The 12,950-nt window shown below is 42.7% G+C and overlaps 1 long non-coding RNA gene across 3 annotated transcripts; it reads right to left on the bottom strand.

The window, feature by feature from the left end:
* Positions 1–8,923, bottom strand: LOC112560876. Of its 3 annotated transcripts, none has more exons than XR_003098614.1 (4): positions 8,619–8,923; positions 6,769–7,000; positions 5,694–6,141; positions 4,689–5,166 (listed from the first exon to the last, which is right to left on the bottom strand). It is a non-coding gene; the product is annotated as an uncharacterized LOC112560876 (long non-coding RNA). The 3 variants fall into 3 exon arrangements; XR_003098615.1 differs by having other exon boundaries at positions 8,624–8,923; XR_003098616.1 differs by lacking the exons at positions 6,769–7,000; positions 8,619–8,923 and adding an exon at positions 1–2,126 and having other exon boundaries at positions 4,866–5,166; positions 5,694–6,755.
* Positions 8,924–12,950: the final 4,027 nt, after the last annotated feature.

Raw genomic sequence — 12,950 nt, 5'->3', positions numbered from 1 at the left:
GGTAAAATATTAGTCAACATGCTAGACCGAGTCCGTTACTTGTTTGCTAATACACTTGTTAATGTGAGGACAGTTCAGGGCACTTCGGAGGTTTGACATTTCTTTCAGTTAAGAACGGCATTTATAGAAAAACTTTGTCAAAAACTGTCAAACGTTCGTCTACAAAAGTTGGTTAAGAATACGTTTCCCTAGAGGCTCCAGTGTCAAGTCAACGGTTTTGTTTATTTTTTTTATTTATTTATTCTGCAAGATGCGCTGCTTCGGACGTAGGTTCTTGCGGCTTTGTCCGAGGTTTTCATTCCGCATAGTGTGTTCATCTCCTGTCCTAGTCTGACCACTTGCATACAATACTACGATTCAACTACTCATCGTGAGGACTGTCTATGGTATCATAACAGCTCTTTACACTCTGATTGACTTTAGTTCATTATTTTGCACACTTTCTTTAAGGGAAAAAAAAAACTCCAAGACAATTTCTATTAAAGTAACAAAGTAAGGGCAGGGAATTTAAAATAATGGACAGAAGAGAATTACCATTGATTCTCCCCTCCCTCCATCTCTCTCTCGACCATTGGTACTCGTCCAAACAAGAATTATGGTATCGTCTATGACAGATGGCGCACTTTACAGTGAGATGTTGAACATAATGACAAGCACTTGTTTTACAGGTTTTATTTCCTTACATACTATTTCTCCAAGAGTTTCTGGTGCGTCTGGAAGACAGTATAAATTATTTCAGTAAGTAGACGCAAATACTTGATGAATGGGTTGTCTTTACAGAATGTTTCAAGGTCTCTTCCTGCCCCATAATAATCGTAAACATCCATCATGTGTGTGTATGTCTCTCTCACACAGGAATCGCCCACGTGCCTCCCCATCCGTCGCTGCGCAACCCACGTTTATTCCTTTCTCCGCCTGCTGACGAACCATTTATACGGCAATCTATTTCTCTATTTGTCTATTTTAAGACGAGGTTATCAGAGGTCAGAGCTCGGAATGCCGGCGAGACGCCAGGTGCGGGGAGTGCGTGCCATCTCGCCAAATCTCGTGCCGTCTCGCTGGTGCCGCTTTGTTCGCGCGAAGCTACGAGCGCGACTCTGGTGACTAGCAACTTCCGGTCGCCATGTAAATATGGAACAAGATGGACATGGGTGAATCTCGCTTCTTGTGACACAGATTTTAGCATTTCTTTATCAAAAGTTACTTGTAATCCGCGATGTTCCTTGGCTGCGTGTAGGACTGGGCAGACCTGTGATTGAAGAAAGGAGTGACAATAAGTCAGGTCTGCGCAGCAGACGAGAGGGCCAAGGAAGTGCGTGACATCATCGCCCAAAATAGAACGGCGCTCAAGTTACTGGATGGTCCCCTCTTGGCGATGAGGATAAAATGGTAGTAGACTGCACTTAGGCCCCGTGTGTGCTGATGAAAATGAGTGACGAAAGACAGACGGAAGAAAATTCCGTCATTCATACATAGTTTATCAAATAAACTGTTGATACTCTCGATTTATGCCAACTCTGAAACTATCGCTCAGTTTATGGACCCTCTTTAATTGTTGAGCATCAGTGTGCAGACATTCCCTTTAGTTTGCTAAACACAGTTTTTAAAGTTTCTTTTCTAATCATCTCCATTTAACTTGTCTGTGAAAGCTGTTTGTAGCAACTAAAGTTTTTTGACGATATCCAGTTGCTTAAGTAGATGTACCCCTGCGGTATTTCTAACGGTCGGGTCTATTTTTCATCTCTGTCGTCACCCTTTACACTGTTTTCTTCTACTTTACGCCACATTAACTGTCTGTCTCTCTCTTTCTCTCATTCCTCCCCTTCCTTCTCATAGATAACACCCACTATTTGTCCTCTCTCTTTCTCTCATTTCTCCCTCCTCATCTATAACACCCACATCTTCTCTCTACGTCTCTCTCCTTCTTCGGTATCTGTGCTCGTCCTTCCCCCTCCCCTAAGCCTCCTCTACTCCCCCTCCCCTGCTGGTAGATCAGGTCTGTGTGCGGAGGTGGTCTTCTCATGCAGTGTGGGTCCGTGTTTTGTTGACTTTGCAGGCGTTGCTCCCAAACTCGTTTTCCTTACCAAGTGACCCCCGCGGCCCGTGTAGGTCAGATCGCCGCAACCCTGGCCACGAAAAAAAAAAAAAAAGATTTAAAAATGCACAAATGCCGAGAGTATGCGCGTGACTTGGCTTTAATCCCTGTTTTTAAGTACAAGAGATGGGAGTTATTTCCATCAGACTGATTGATAATTCGGTTAAAAGTAAGTTTCCGATGGATGAATTTTTGGTATAACCACCCATCGACTGACCAGGAATTCTTTACTGGGTTTTAATTTAGTAAGCAAGAAAATTGCAACATGCAGACACACAAAGAACAGGAGAATGTCGCCATAAATAAGATGTGTGTCATCTTTGTCCTTTGACCCTGGAGAGTAAGGCAACGAGTGATTTTATCTGTGTTGTTGTCTTTCTCTTTTTTCGTTCGCTGAACTCAAGACACGAGACTGTGACTCAGTGGTGGGACATCAACAATGTTTTGTTGGTAGTGGAAACAATCTGCTAGTTTCGTTTTCTCTTTTTAGAAACCTTCTCCTATTCTCATGTCTGTAGTAAACAGTCCATGAAGGAGTCTCTGGTCGTTGTTGCACAAAGGTTTTCATCGTCCGAGGGAACCCCATAAATCTTGCAAAAGATGCAGCGAACTCATTAAAAGGCTGATTTTAGTTTCTCTTTACTGAAAACTAGTTAAACTGTTTCTAGGTTAGATAAGTATATGATTTTTAATTGTTTGTGTTTTGTAAAACAACAAAACCTGGTATTCAACCGTGGATGTCCATTCGGATGTATTGCGTGTCTCTGAAATGAAATTTGGTGCTTCAAAAAGCTGTTTTCTCTCTCTTTCTTTCTCTCGCGAACACGCACACCTGTCTTTTTAATCATGTATATCAGTTTCACTAATTTTAAAAATAAACCTTAACTATTGAGTGTTGGTGACAGGGCAAGAAAAATGGACACCTAAGACAAGAAACATCTAGTGAACTAAGGGTCGGTGTGACCGTGCCACGTAGCCGGGTGTGTGCACTGTACCCGAGGCGGTGTTGACAGAGGACACAGCACCATGCGTGTTTGTATCTCGTTTGATTAACCCACGCACGTGTGATGGGTAGCTGCAGGCAGAGATCAAGGATTGCTTGGCTGCCCCGTTTTTATTGTTCATTAAACGAATTTTTTTTTTTAAATTCTTGAATCGTCATCCTCTCGGGCTATGAAATTTAAAAGAAAAGAAAGTTCTCGACAGTCAGCTGCACTTTCAGGCCATGACGGTGGAAGATATCAATATTTTTTAAGATTTATTTTTGTAACATCATAAACATTGCATTAAAAAATTAGCAAATTGTAATCAATACAATCATATGTCAGCTGAACAAATTGCAATGCTTTATATACAGTCATGGTGTGCCCGTGTAACAACATGGCACAAGTAACCACTGGCACTGGCTATGTAATGCATTAAATATCTTCCTTTTTTCTAAATCTACCTTCATTTATTTCATGTCTCACATCCTTTTTTTTTGTCATTATCAATTTTATCAGTGACATGCTTCCTTCATTCTCCACAATTTCTGGAGTGGGGCACGAGCATATGCAATCATAATCTCTGGAGTAAATATGAAAGATGAGGTCAAAATTTCAACCTACTCCCATGAAAAAAAAGCAACATCTCCGATAAGAGTACTTTAAAAATATTCCTTCATTTAAAAATATCGAATTAAAAATATTCCTTGATAGTCATCCTGCATGTAAAGATTATGTGAACACTTTTATATATCAAACAGTGTTTGCGCCATGCTGCACACAGTGACTTCACTGACAAGAGGTCATATCATCGTTGCTGCAGTATCCCCCAACATTAACATGCAAATAAGTCATAGTTTGAAAAATAAAAATTTGCATTCACTGTGTGATCTTATTTAGACATATTTCAACATTATAAAACATACACAGGCATGTGAAAGGACGTCCTGCTTTAGTAATGAAAAAAGCGTTCAGAAATGGAATCCCTTGGCAACGAGTGTCAGCATTGTCTGGAAACTTCCTCATTTCACTGAATCGCTTACATTTCACTAAAAAGCTTTTTCCAGAAGTGAATGAAAGACATGAAGTCATTTGTGGACTTTGTACCTTCTCCCTTGAGTGAGTGAGTGAGTGTGACCGCTAGTGTGACATCGAAGCTTTTCTGTATTCCATCTCCTGGAAACCTCGGTGACAATAAATTTTAGTCCTCTCACTCTCATACAATTGTAATTTATTATTAAAATTGTGATTTCTTCTGAATTCGTTATTACCTGTAAAAATCTTCTTAAGTGTCAAACATGTTGAATGTGACCATTTTTATGAGAAGGAAAAGAAAATGAAAACCTGTTATTTCCTTGCTAGTAAGCTTTTAGTGACTAACCGTTTCCTGAAAATAAACCCAGAGGCTGACCTTTCTAGTCCTTAAGTGTTGGGTTTTCTTCTACTTGGGAGTTCTTCCTCCAATGTATTTCATTTGTCCCTTCCCGTAAGCAACCATTCTTTTGGCAACAATTTTTTTTTCTACTTAGATGACATGACAACTAACATTCAGGTTTAACACATGTCTCTTTGTAATGGTTGAAAAAGTAACCCCATATTCCTTCCCCGGAATCCCTTTAAAGTTGGTCATCAGCATAACAAACACACTTGCTTCCACAAGAAATATTAATACCCCTTTCAGTCTTTTATTTTATTTTTTTATATTATTATTACTATTATTATTATTCCTGTGGCGCTAGCTACCAATTCTATCTCGTGACTATAAAGTAGTGATGAGATCTTCAAACCTGTTTGAAACCGAAAGCCCGGTGAGCTGGAGAACTGTTCACTTTCTGCTGAACGCTCGGGTCACCAGGAGGTGGAGCCTCGCCAGTCCTCGCCAGCAATGTGGGTTTCCCAAGAAGGATCCCATTTCTAGGAAACAGCCTCACATGGGAAAATAACTTTGACCCGCGGGCCTCTCAAGCTTGCCGACATACCCGGGTATAATCTGAAGGCCAACGGTAGGTGGGTTCATTCTGCTCGATGGTGGGTGTCAAGCTTGTCCAGGAAGGTGTGGGTCCCGAGTGACGAGGGCGATTTGCAATGCTGCAAACGATAAATTAGTCTTACTTTTTATGTACAAACAAACGTTATGAGATTCGAAAATTTTTTATTTTTTTTTATTTATTTTTAATTTATCATGATGGCCAACGATGTCTAAGTTGAACCATCTCGTTCCTTGTACATTGATATCAGACGATCAGTTGCAGTCAAGGACTAGAAAGAAGAACTGCTCGGAGTACTTGTATTTCTTGAGGTTAAATGAAAAAAAACTGCTTGTCAGCTTTCTACTCACTGATAGAATACAAAGTTATCAACTTCACGAAGCAGAGAAAAACTTTTCATATTACTTTTTCTCCTTAATGTTTTCGTAAAGTGCTGTGAGCCAGGCCGGTGCTGTTTAAGTTCGATTATTGTGTTGTTGTTGTTGTTGTTTTAGCCGATTTAGAGGGGTAGACTTTCATATTTTCTTTCTGTGTGCCAGTCTGTTTTTCGTGAGTGTTTTGTTTGTCTGCTTGTTTGACTGCCATTTATTAACTCTGCCCGTCCGTCCGACTCACTAATTCACTCACCTAACCTTTTACTTCCTTTCTTCACGACCATCCTCCCATCTGGTCCCGAGACTTCCTGTTGTGCACGCGAAAACCTTCACACCTGTCCTCTTAGTCATTGCACACCCGCGATAAGCAGGAAAGCATGGCTTTCCCCAAAGGGCTGGGCTTCAAATTATCTACAATTTCAGTCTTGGAGAAATCCTTGTTGACGCCGGCCTGGGTGTCTGTCAGGCCTTGAGGGCGGCCTGCGACCAGGTGATGAGAGGAGAACTATGAGAGACTGTGGACTCCCCGCGCGTTGGCGGATGACTGATTAGTATTTGTAAACTGACTAAACAAGTCATCATTTATGCCACGTCGGTTAAAGTCACTCCAACCCATCAATGGCTCTGTGTAGTGCACTGAATGAACCCAGCGCTCGCAGGTCCGCTGTCAGCCTCAGGAAACCTTCTTCCCATCCTGCGATCTGTTGGGTGTAAAGAGAGATGACGGCAGCCTGTGGAGGAAGAGTCTGGCTTCTGATTATGTGCAGGCACGCGTTTCTGTGACTGACAGGTTGTGTCACGTGACGGCGACACATGGCGATCACAAGTCACTGAGCAGGTGAAGGAAATGGAGCGAGCAAACGACGATGATTTGCAACACCTCGGTACAATCATATAAATGTACATCCATCCATGCATGTCAACACACATACTTGCACATTCACGTGTGGATTCATCCACATATACATACATCCCCGTACATGTATAAACATAATGAAACAGCTGTGCCACGAGGATGAGCACGTAAGCGCGCTCGCAGACACACACACAATATTTATGTCAGTTGATGACTCATCTATGTCTGGTAGGTGAGATCAGCAAACTGGATCCTTTCTTTCTCCCCACTCTTTCCCCCCACTTCCACCTTTCAATCTACTAATCACCCAGTTCCCTAAGACTTTTTTTTAAAGGTGCGGAAAGGGGGTTAGAAACAGAAGCCAAACGATCTCGACACTGCTGCCATCAGCTGCTGCGCACGCACGTGAAACAGAGACGAGACTTCCGCTCGACGCAAATGTCAAGTTAAGAGAATGGACCGGCCAACTCACCTGGAGGAGAAAGGGTTAATTCCAGGTTATCTCGTTAGTCGCAACGTGCAGCTTTAGGTTGCACCTGTGGAGGCAATCTGCGTCCGCCTGTGGCTAGCGTGAGGTCATAGGTTATCGGACCTGACGTGGGGAGGGATGGGGTGCGCCTCATGATGGTTCAACGGAACACCCGGATGGTACCGCCATCTTGCTTCCTGACCTTGTTCCTGCAGCTTTACTTGTTTACCTGCCCCTGTAAACGAATAAAGGAAAAGGTGGATAAATAAATAAGGAAAAGACAGACAATAAATAAAGAGATCCTCAAGACAGTTCTTGACGACACCATACGTCTGTGTACCCCTGAATCAGCTGGAGCTACCCTAAGGTCTAACTATTGAGGGAAGTCGCGCTACCCGGGTTCATGTAAACTCTCGGGGTGCCCTCTGACCTCAACACACTTTCATGTGAGTCCGACCTTGACTCTGGCCAGTCTGAAGGCCAGAAGGAGGCTTTAATGGATTGGGTTCTCGCTTTTTGCGCAGCTACTCTCCACCATGCCTTCACCTGTAGTCGCTATCTCACAAAGGCCAGATAACCTGATCAGGGGGCAAACAAAAGGCAAGAGACTCTGGGGTTTGCTATCAGTTTCGCCACAAACGGTCAACTTTATAGAAGTCAGTAATGCGGAACACTTCCGGTCTGTAGTTTTATGGCGGCATGCTAATGCAAGAATGATTTGTGTGTGTGTGTCTATGTGAACTTTGACTTTTCATTACTTCGACACTGGTATTCATTTAATGTTAACCCCTTGTGTTTCGTTTTCCATTTCCGCTTCGAGTACAGCCGTGAAGTCGATCAGCGATCCACTTTTTACTACTTTATTAAATCGGGAAAGAAGGTTGAGAAGGCACAGACGTGTTCTCACAGTAATCTGCTCCTTGCAATAAAAGTTTCATGATTGGATTTGAAGTGCCGACCGCTATACCCTTACGAGCTTCGTTTTAATTTGCTAACCCCACGTAGAAATTCCCATTGATGTCCATTAATAGTTAATGATCGACCTCAAACTCAACACGAGGGTTAGAAAAAAGTACAGGTAAGACATCCGGTAGGGGAGAGAACTCCGCTCATTCATCGACTTCCTGTTTGCTCCACTTTCTCGGGACAAAATAAGAAACATGTTTTCAAAATGTTTCACGTTTCTTGCTCAATATTCTTTCTAGTAGAGGGACAGCAGCTTTATGTCAGCAGTAAATTATCAAGAAGGCATCGCACATCCTCTGTATTTTTTATCATGTGTTGTGATGTGTGTTCTCACTCTCGAGGTCTGGCTGTAGGTATGCGATCGTCACCGCAACTCATTCATCGCACGTGCCATACACTTGATAAACTCTACTGGCTTTGACACGGTCACCAACTGTATCTACTCTTTCTGGGAATGTGTGTGTGAGAGAGAGAGAGAAAAAAATTGTTTCAACACTTCTATGTATGTATACATCTCTATATATTGCTAGCACGAGCTCTATGTGGAATTGTTATTGTGGATTAATAAAGTTATATTGCATTGCACCCATTTGCTACAACAGGGAAGTATAGCAGACTTTTTTGGGGCGGTTGATACAATTTTATGGACACGTATTTTATGTTCGTGAGTTTATTACAAGATCTTAGAGGTGGTTGGTTCTCTCCTATACGATTGTGTTTTCGTTTTGATTTCTTTTGTTATGTTTTTTTTTTAAGCCTGTCCTTTGATCAGTCTTTAAGAACATGCCAGGGTATTTTTTCAATGCAGGTTTGTTTATTTATTTTTTTTAATAACGAGCTCTGCACTTTCAACCATTTTCTCCATTCAGGAAGCATGCTTCCCTTACCTTACATGATTATTTCCATAACCGATTTCTGACAGGATCGGTCGAGCTTGGTGTGCCTGGCCTCTTCTCTTCCTCCTAAACTCCTTTTCACGAGTAAATATTTTGCAGTTCCCTCCCCTCCATTTGCCCTGTAATGAGTGTCATGTGACACAAACTGGGGAAAACAGCGGGGTTGTGAGAGCTCACCTCTCCTTTATCGTAATTCTTCTCTAGGTCTTTCAGGTCATTTCCGGTCGTACTCGCCCCCAAGTTCTTGCCTCCTGAAGCGTGAAGTGTACTCAATGGCAGTTCACAAACAGGAGGAAAACCCGTCTGAGACATCATTTTTAAGGGTATGGAGTCTGTGATGTCTGTTGTGTTTCGCAAATGAGAAAAGTGACAATAATTTACTTCGACTCTGTAAAAAGTGTGTATGTGTGTGTGTGTGTGTGTTTTGTGCGCGCGAGTGTGTGTGTGTGTGTGTGTGAGAAGCAGTATTCATATGAGATTAAGATTATTTGGAAACCCTTGACTCTCAATGAGTCTTCTTTGTCCTGACCTTCCTCAGTTATCAGGCAGGTATCTTAATCCACATATCTATCACTCAACCAGTCTCTATCACAGAGGCGCGTGTGAGTGTGTCCGCGTGCGCGTTCGTGCGCGTTCGTGCATGTGTGCATGTTAGTTGAAGTTTTACACCATTTCAGCAACTGCGGCTATCTCGTGGCGAGGCATGTGTGTGAGAGACCTAGAAAAGTGAGAGCAATTTCTCGTCGCTAGCAACAGAACTGCTTTGCCAGTCTACTGCCAGTAAACTGCCTCTTCCCGAGCCACATGAAACTGTCAGGCGGGAAATAATGTCTTGCCATAAAATCGGCATTTGGGTTGTCTGGCTGCCGGCGAGCACAATGTCGGCCATATTTAAAGCCTTCCAATATGAAGCATTCCAAGAACGCTGCGAACAATATCTTGACAACATCATCGCCACATGCTCGTGGGTTGCCCCTGTGAAGCACGCGCTCACTGGACACCCTAGTCAACACGTCACACTGGCGTCACCGTCCACCTTTACGTCTTGTTTTATGACGTGTGCGTCACTCTTTAATACGCCAGTGACGTCAGCATGACCGGAATCGTATGACGAAGCCGTTGTACATAGAAGCCGACATGTAGTCATGAAGGCGGGAAGATGATGTTGACAAGCAGGTAGCCTCGCTGCTTGTAAAGTAAATTTTCGAATAAAATAAATAACTAAATAAAGCAAGAAAGTGTCTTGTCACCATGTGGGACATTCACACCACTTCACAGAACCATTTATTCGCACCAGGGACCAGGAAGCTCCCTTCGTCTGTGCACGTGCACCTGAAGTTCTGCCCAAGGGACTTTCTTCTCCAAACACGAATTGTCGGGACAATTCTATTATGTATTAAGTAAAAATTTGTCCGTTACACACAGTCTATACTCAGAAAGAGGCTATACAAGCCACAGCATGTGTATAATATTTGTTATAATTTTTTTAATATACACTGTGACACTGTGAATTGTTTGACTAACAGCTCCAAATCGTCTTTCGTGGGAAATGTCAAAAGTGAATTTGGCGGCTTTTCGGGAAGAATAAATTTGTGAGAAATCCATTATGACACAACGGATGGCAAGATATCTGAAACGAAGGAAAAATATATTTGACATTAATTACCATATGACATTAAAATATGTTACGAAGGTCCTGGCGATGCAGTGAAGCATTTGCAGCTCTCTGGTCCTGAAACCACGAGACACTTGCCTATTTTTACAACAAAAGAAAGAATATTCCAAAGAACTGTTCCACGGTCTATTCTCTCATCGTATAATTTTATCCCCTCCTTACCGACTCAGTGGACACTGGCGATTTAATTTGTAATTCTGACCGCTACTTTCTCCACGTGCGGCGACCAGACATCTCACGCAGAGCCCGGAGTGTTAAAATAAGTGTTTCTCGACCGTCCAGAACAAATGTAATGAAAGCCACAACAACAATAAAATATTGCTGTGGCAAGTTAAACTGTCCGGAGACCTATCCATCAAGTCAGCAACGGAAATAGATGAGCTGCCTGTCCCCGGGTGCAGACGCACGAGCTCACGCGCGACTTTTATGAAGCACGCGAGACGCCGCAAATCGCTTTTGATCAGTCATGCGGAGATAACGGGGTCATTAATCCCGCCACTGATCACGACACAGTCTTGCTTCGAGAAGCCCTGTGGAACTGCTGGGGTTCCTTCTCCGGCAAACACACTGTGAAGCCATGCAGGGTGGTCTTTTCTTCGCTTTCAAAGGAGGGAAAAAAAAGGCGCGCGATGAAGTCTTCTCACTCCGGACACTGAGGTTAGGAAATATTTGAAATAAAAATCCCAGGGTTTTGTAAATGACAATATCAAACATACCTGCAAGTATGAAATGTAACAATATCCGATCTGAATAAAGAGCAAAAATAATATTAACAAATATAGTAGAAATAAATTTAGCAAATATAATGAAAAAATATAACGAATGTAGTGGAAAGAGAATGAAAAGTGGCCTGTGACTACTCAGCAAAAGTCACCAGGGAAATATACTTCACAGAAAGTCAGGTAAAATACCTCGCAAACATCTCATTTCAAAGCACTTTATCTAACGACCACCTAAGTTAAAGTTTTTGTAAAAGTTCAGGTTGCAAAGCATAACTTTCTTGTCGTTTGCGATGGAGAGCTTGGTACAGTTATGTCGGTCTCTTTATTTTTCATATCATTTGTAAAGAAACGGTGTTTTGAGATAGCGTGAGTTGTCATTGCATACGGAATGGATGAAAATAAAGTTTGAAAAATTACTGTTGTGACAGTTACAAAGATATGTTCGGTTGTCCGTCATTTTGCGTCATTCTTGTCCTGACACTTGGCGGTAGGCATGAGGTAAGTTCCAGCCAGCACGAGCACTAGCCTCTGTGCAAGTCTCCTCCCACTGCAGCCAAAGGGACCCCCTGACCCCATATTTTATTTGAAGTACCGCTTTTGTAGCCAAATCGTGACGACAGGCACAAGCTTGCGGCCTCCCGCATTCGTTGCCTTGGCGAGCGAGGGAGGACTGGCAGCATTTACTGCTAGGGGGAGCTCGAACAATCCACTGCGCATCCAGTCTGCGCAGCTTCCGGTCAGCGAGTGGATCAGACTGTCTAAGCATTGTCGCCTGCGACATTGGCAACTGTTTATGAGTCCAACCGCGTTGACAGTCCTTGTCCTGCAGGGTCAGGTCACTTCAACTGGGAACACACGATCCAGTTTGATTTCATCTGCTCTTACTTTCCTAGCGAACGAAACCATGACAATCTAGTTGGTAGTTTTTCGAACAATTTTCCTGATTTGTTTTCAGTTCTGCGACCTTGGTTATCATGACCCCTTGACCTTCTCACCTGCCTCTCAATCTCGTCAGCGATTGGCTGGCGTGGACAGGACAGTCAGTGTGACACGCTGTGTCAAATCCAGACGGCGCAGGTCACGTGATACACCTCAGCGGCTGAAACATTCGTTCCAGGATAGTACTTAGAGAATAAGACAGATTTTTTCATTTCCGTTTTTAGCAAACCTCCATTCAAATTATTTTTCGCGATGGCTTGATGGTAGAAAAGCATCACAAACGGCAAACAAGAATATCGGCGCTGCCTGCCACTTCAAAGGGAAGGAAAGAAGCTTTTATCAGTCCGATAACAAATTTACGATTACAGAGAATTTCAAATAGAACAGCCGGATATTGAAGGGGGAGAAAATTTACAACAGGAAGCGAACATGGTCGGCCATGCAATACATGTTCTAGGTTGCATGTTAAAAGAAGATGAACTAACAATAACAACAACAACAACAACAAAAATTGGACTGTATCAATGGTGATGAGAGTGAAACTGTTAAGTTGATCTATCATTATGAAAAAAGCTAATTTTAACCGAAATAATGAGAAACGTTTACGTGTCGAGATGTCAAGGAGATAGAATTGACCAACTCATACATGGTAAATTTAAACTGTCCCGATGATAAAGGATGAAGACGCAAGTCCTGCGTGGGAGGAAGGAAGGAAGGTATAAATTAGGAATCTGCCAAGTTTCTCTGTTTGGGCAAAGTATGTGAAGATTGGGAGAAACACAGGATTGTTGCTTCTCCACTCCTTCAGTTGCTCCAGACAAAAAAAAATGGTGCTTACTGGTTAATGCGTACTTGCAGTTGTATGTGCGTGCGTGTGTACGTGCGGGCGTATGCGTGAGTTTGAGTGTGTAAGCGTTCGTGCGTGTGTACGCGCGCACACTCGTGTGTGTGTGTGTGTGAATTTATGCATGAGTGTGTGTCTGTGTG

Source organism: Pomacea canaliculata, linkage group LG3 (genome assembly GCF_003073045.1).
Source record: "Pomacea canaliculata isolate SZHN2017 linkage group LG3, ASM307304v1, whole genome shotgun sequence".
NCBI classification, from domain to species: domain Eukaryota; kingdom Metazoa; phylum Mollusca; class Gastropoda; order Architaenioglossa; family Ampullariidae; genus Pomacea; species Pomacea canaliculata.
Note: the sequence above shows the minus strand (reverse complement) of the source record. Positions and strands in the feature narration are given on the sequence as shown.